This window comes from Alosa pseudoharengus, unplaced genomic scaffold (assembly GCF_046254945.1).
Source record: "Alosa pseudoharengus isolate Yale_2024_CS ecotype anadromous, Long Island Sound unplaced genomic scaffold, YU_APseudo_1.1 YU_APseudo_1.1_scf_20, whole genome shotgun sequence".
NCBI lineage: Eukaryota > Metazoa > Chordata > Actinopteri > Clupeiformes > Clupeidae > Alosa > Alosa pseudoharengus.
This window is the reverse complement of record NW_027468664.1, coordinates 27,507,062-27,513,054: the sequence shown is the minus strand read 5'-3', so window position 1 is coordinate 27,513,054 and position 5,993 is coordinate 27,507,062. Positions and strand designations below refer to the sequence as shown.

General features: G+C 42.5%; 1 protein-coding gene across 2 annotated transcripts in view; it reads right to left on the bottom strand.

The window, feature by feature from the left end:
• The window catches only part of nrcama (neuronal cell adhesion molecule a), a 90,314-nt gene extending 85,578 nt beyond the window's left edge, over positions 1–4,736 (bottom strand). For both annotated transcript variants that reach the window (XM_076296995.1, XM_076296992.1), the window contains exon 1: positions 4,612–4,736. The gene's annotated coding sequence lies outside the window, so the exon portion shown is untranslated. The remainder of the gene's footprint in view (positions 1–4,611) is intronic.
• Positions 4,737–5,993: the final 1,257 nt, after the last annotated feature.

Below are 5,993 nucleotides of genomic sequence, written 5' to 3'. Positions count from 1 at the left end.
ACAAGTTACAGATGGAGTCTGGGTACTTATTGTACTATTTAGCCTACATCTTACACACTTCAGGCTGTTGCAGATAACTCAGGGAAGAGACTGTATGACACTAGGTGGTACAGCCTGAGACATGTACAAAAAAAAATGCTTTCTGCATTTTTGTTTTGCTTTTCCCTCCATTGTACCGAACTCGTACCGAACCGTGATGTCCGAACCGAGGTATGAACCGAACCGTGACTTCTGTGTACCGTTACATCCCTACTATGTACTATTATATGATAAATAAAAACACTTTTATGAGCCCTGAATGATAATGGCAACGACTTCCTCCACGGGAGCAGACAGAGGGCTATCGGCGGACCAGTGACCGACTGCTGAGAGGCCAGCTGACAGCTAAGACCGTTTGGCAAAACTACTCAGTGTTTATCGGTGAGTTTGGAGTGTGGGCTGTGACGGTTATAGAGCGTTTACACTTACATTTAATCATTTAGCAGACACTTTTATCTTCGAGGGAGAAGTGCTAGAAACAGAAGAAGAGAGAGGAAGGAAAAAAGGGGCATCCATGGTAAGTGCATGTTAGGTATTAGCGGTGTAACGGTGCACAAAAATCAGGCTTCAATGTGTACCTTAGCTTGAAGTCATGGTGACAGTCGTTTTCAGTACAGTAAGCCTGTAGGTATTTTTTTAAATCTAAAATTAACTGATAATATTGCTGATGCGCAACAGGAATATTATTTTGAAAAGATGTAAAATAGGCTATTTCTTGACGTTAATTGATTAAACTGACATATGGTTCGCCGTGTGGGTACTCAAATATGAAACATTGTCCACAAGCAAAAAAAGCCTACTGTTGATTATTGTTAAAGACTGCATTTGGTACATTCAGTACCCATCTGTATTGAATCTAACATCCTAAACGCTTTTGTACGAATATGTGTACCTTACACACCTATTGCGTGTGTTGGGTTGTTGGCAGGGTTAGGAGAGCAAGTACTCTCTGAAGAGTTGGGTCTTCAAGAGATTCTTGAAGATAGAGAGGGACGCTCCTGTTCTGGTCACGCTTGGTAGGTCGTTCCGGCATCGGGGAAGTACAAATGAAAATAGTCTGGATTGTGTGTGCAGGGGCGGCAGTGCCAGACGACATTTCTTGGAGGAATGTAGAGACTGAGGATATATAGTGGAGATATTACTGTAAATGTATAGTGATTTAAAGTGAGATAAGCATTGTGAACCTCAGTGGTGGTTCAGGTCTACTGGTTTGTAAAAGTCTCAATTACATTAAATATACCGTATTTTCCGGACTATAAGTCGCACCGGAGTATAAGTCGCACCAGTCAAAAAATGTTTCATGAAGAGGAAAAAACCATATATATAAATATATATATGTTGCACCTGAGTCGCAGGACTGGCCAAACTATGAAAAAAAGTGCAACTTATAGTCCGGAAAATACGGTACATAATAATGTATATTTAATATATATATACAATATATAACTATAATCAGAGTGGGGATCTGCGAAGTAACAAATTTTGTGTGTGTGTGTGTGTGTGTGTGTGTGTGTGTGTGTGTGTGTTTTATTTGTGTTTTCAGAAAATCATGTTTTGGGAGCACCAAGTATCACACGCAAATAGGATGATGAAATTTTATAATCTACTTATGTAACCACAACAACCAGCTATAACTACTGAACACTATGCCCTAGCCCTACCACACATTACCATCACCACCACCAATACGTAATATTGCAATAATACTAGTGCTTGATTTGGGTGTCTGGAGACCATTCAAAAGAAGCAGAAATAAAAACACATTTGCAAGCATGACAAGTGGCATAAATAATAGGTTTGGCTCCCTTAAACACAACAGCTGGTCCAGGAGCTTGTGCCTACATAATAGGCCCCCGCTGGCTAATGAAATATCTCCCTTAACTGTCTTATCATTTCCAATTTATCAATATTCACCAGTTGTAATAGTTGTGTGTGTGTGTGTGTGTGTGTGTGTGTGTGTGTGTGTGTGTGTGCGTGTGTGTGAGTGTGTGTGTGTTTGTGTGTGTGTGTGTGTATGTGTGTGTGTGTGTAGCTATGTCAGAACCACAAAGAAAGCCAAAAAACATGTGAAAATAGAAGCCTTCATATCAGCATATTTTTTCAGCATATTTTTTCAACAACAAAACACTGGTGAACAACCATACCCTGCACATCATCACCACTCAGCCTGCGGAACTGAGGGCACCAGCTGAAGCACACAGTTGAATAATGAACCCCCAGGCCTGGTGGTCCAGAGAGAGAGACAGAGAGAGAGAGAGACAGACAGAGAGAGAGAGAGACAGAGAGATATAGGGAGAGAGAGAGAGAGAGACAGACAGACAGAGAGAGAGACAGAGGGAGAGAGAGAGAGAGAGACAGAGGGGGAGACAGAGAGAGACAGAGGGAATTCTGGGTGATAATAATTTTGCACACCCCACACCATATTCAGCTCAAGCCCAGTGGAGCGGCCAAGCCCGTGGAGAGGAGACAGCCAGGGCACGTGAGGCTCATTGTCCCTGGGGATTATCTTAAACAACAAAAGCCTGTGGACAGAAAACAATACCCCTGACTCACACACACACATACACGTGCACACACACACACACGTTTTTTTTTTTTTTTTAAAGCATGTAGTTGCTGATAAAGATCTGCAAAATTTTTAATCCTACAGCTTCTCACCAACACACACACACACACACACACACACACACACACACACGTGTGTGAATAAACGGACACATTTACAGAGCAAACACAAACACACACTCACACACATACATATGTATGTTTATATGTATACACACACACACACACACACACACACACATGCACACCTGAAAACAGACCCTTATAGCAGCTAACTCAGAGAGGTTCTATATGCCACTTATGAGGTTCTAGATGCCACTTATGAGGTTCTACTGTACTGTCCCACTGTCAGGTTCTATCTGATTTATAAAAGCTTTCCATATAATTAAAACACAAACATATCCAACACCATCCTCTGATGGATAACATATGCTTCTGTGTTTAAACTGGCAAAATATACATGTCCCTTTCTGTATATGACTTACAGGTAGTAGTGTTGTTGTTGTTGTTGTTATATATCTATTTATCTTGGTGATAGTGTTTTTCATTTGGTCGTTTCCATACCATCAGACAACATAAATACAAGGGATACTATAGATCGCCAGCAGAATCCCACTTCCACCAAGGTCTCACTTTTACCCCGTAGCAAAAAGCGTGCGTCTTTGAGCCGTCGGCACCTCCACGTGCGTCCTGGGATTCAGAGCGTGATATCGCTTGACATCTGTCACCACGTCGCCTCAGTGAGACACACACACACATACGCACACCACTTCATACCGTCCTACCATCAGAGCAGTAGGCTAAAATGACTTCCCGACAACACCGAGACCGAGGACAAAAACATCTGTTTCATTTCGCTGTAGAAACGAGGATTATTATAGTTTCATTCCGGCAATGGTATCCGATTAAATCCTGCTGAGAAATAATCACATGAAACAGCATGAAATCCAAGTATCAAAATAGAAAATAGCATTTATGGCATGTTAAAGGCAACACATTATTTAAGAGATTTTACATGCAGTCGTTTATGTCCCGGGATGATAATGGTTTATTAGGCTATACAGCTGACGATTTGAAAACTTTGAAGATAATAGGCCTACATCAGAATAATTCAAATGCAACGATTGCAAATGCTTGCGTAAATGAAATGCAAGGGGGTATCCTGGCTCTGGAATTGGAAGGTGAGTTGGAGCATCACAGGCCCTACACTGCCAACGATCAACCAACACGGGGAAACGGGGAAGCCTACCAGTTGCAACGTCTTTATTGCAAACTCCACGCATCCTGTCATAAAACATTTGCTATGTCACGAATATGGACTGCGCAATCGAGGGTTGCCATTTCATACATGAACTGCTGTTCGGCTTTTATCGATTTGCACCTGTTTTCTACACTGGAGCGCCCCGTGGAATAACAGGCTACGACAGTTTCACCGGTAGCCCATTGAACATTCCATTTGGAGATTCTATCAGATAGCCTATCCCTTGCCACAGCATAGCCTAATTTATCATAGCCTACGGACACGCATAAATTATGGCTGATATATTTTCCTCAGATTGGATGCCTTTCAATGACTGAATTAACGCTGGCTAAATCTTTCCTGGAGTATGCCGCCATTGTGTTTGAATGATAAAACGGCTGTTACAGGCTACTACGATGCACCGAGTTTCATTCTTCAGTGTCATACATTGCAACACTTTGCGTTTTCTCCACGAAAACACCCTCAACATCAATATTCTCAAGACCTCTCCTCCCTTGTGCCGACTTGGGCCTCAACATTACACCTGACAGAATAACACAAATATCTGCAACATCATCGGTTGCTATGGGAAATGCACAACTGGTCGTTGTCCCGATAGACTAAGCAGCATCCACTGCACCAAATGCGCATTCTCATATTCCCACAGCCGCTCATCATCAAAAGACACGAGACAGAAGGCCATATCAAGCTGACAATGCTTCATTAAAAAAAAAAACACCTTAGGAAAAAGCAATCGCCTAACTCACCTTTCTGTTCGCGATCTCGCAATGTAGCGTTAGTCTCGTATCAGGTCCGGATTCAATCGTATTTTCCCCCTGCTTTCTCTCTTCCTCCTGTCTCCCGGCTAGGACTCGTCACTCGGCGATGTACGACTTCCCCGCAGCCTGTGGTCCTCCTCTCCCACCCGTTCAACTGCTGCTGTCAAACGTGCAGCGCCGTCTCGCGCACGCTCTGTGCAGGCGCAGCCGTAACCGGCCGTCTCAAGCTTGGATGAGCTGTTTTGTCACGAACAAGAAAGGGTGGGAAATTGTGGCGACACCTTCTGAAACGATAAAAAAAAATGTAGTGTGCACTACTCTTCCCGAGATAAGAAGTTGTTATGTAGGCTAATTTAGAGATGTTCTATGCCTTTCATAATAATAATACGTTATGGCTTGTGTAACAGTCAAATAGCCTAAATAAGAATATTATTTATTTAGTCAAATAAAATAAATATAGGCGCTAGCTATAAGATAACACAAATCCAGCTCAGAGTGAAATATGATGTGAAAGTGAAATTTGGAGTGAAATTGCACTTCAGCACACGTGAATGCTTGCCAAAGTAGGTTTCCATGGCATGTTAGGCTACCATTTCAATTCTGGAATTTGACATCCAGGTGACTGCAGATTCCTTGTTCCATTTTTTCATTCTAGAGGGTTAGTTGAGAAAGTGAAAGTTGAAAGACATTTTTAGGCCTGCAATTTGAAGCCCATAACAGATATTTTCACTTAAATGGATCTCCTATACCCCCACATCACCGACACCGCCCCGGTCTCATTAACACAGACACACACACAAACACAGAGAGAGAGAGAGAGAGAGATACCATAGGATGGCTGTGTTTGTCAGAAAGATTATATTGATACCATTTCTCTTCGCATTCAAAATATGAAAGCACAAACAACAGACCACAAACATGAGATGATGTTACACGTTACTGCATTCATTTCTTTTTGCCAATATAGCTCCCCAGAGTCCACCAAGAGGACACATTGGTTTTGATTTGTAATTTCACTTCAGTGTTTGCCTTTGAGCGTACGTGGCCGTGGAGCAGCAGGGACGCCGGTGGTTATAAATGTGTTTGCTAATTGTTACGGGCCCCTGAGGGGCCAGAAGAGATTTCCCAGCTGTTAAAAGCAGCCCCTTTGCTCGTCTGTATGTGAATAGGTTATAATAAAAAAACAAAGATTTTATCCTTGGTCTGAGAGTACGAGTAAATTACTGATGTGATCAAACTAAATTAAAGTCATTCTTTAACAGCAGCACAGTGCCTTTGGGTATTAGAATGTCTCTAGGTGGGTGTGCGGGGGGGGGGGGGGTGTTGTGGTTCGGTGATATATGCGTGGGAGGGGGGGGGGCAAGGGGGAA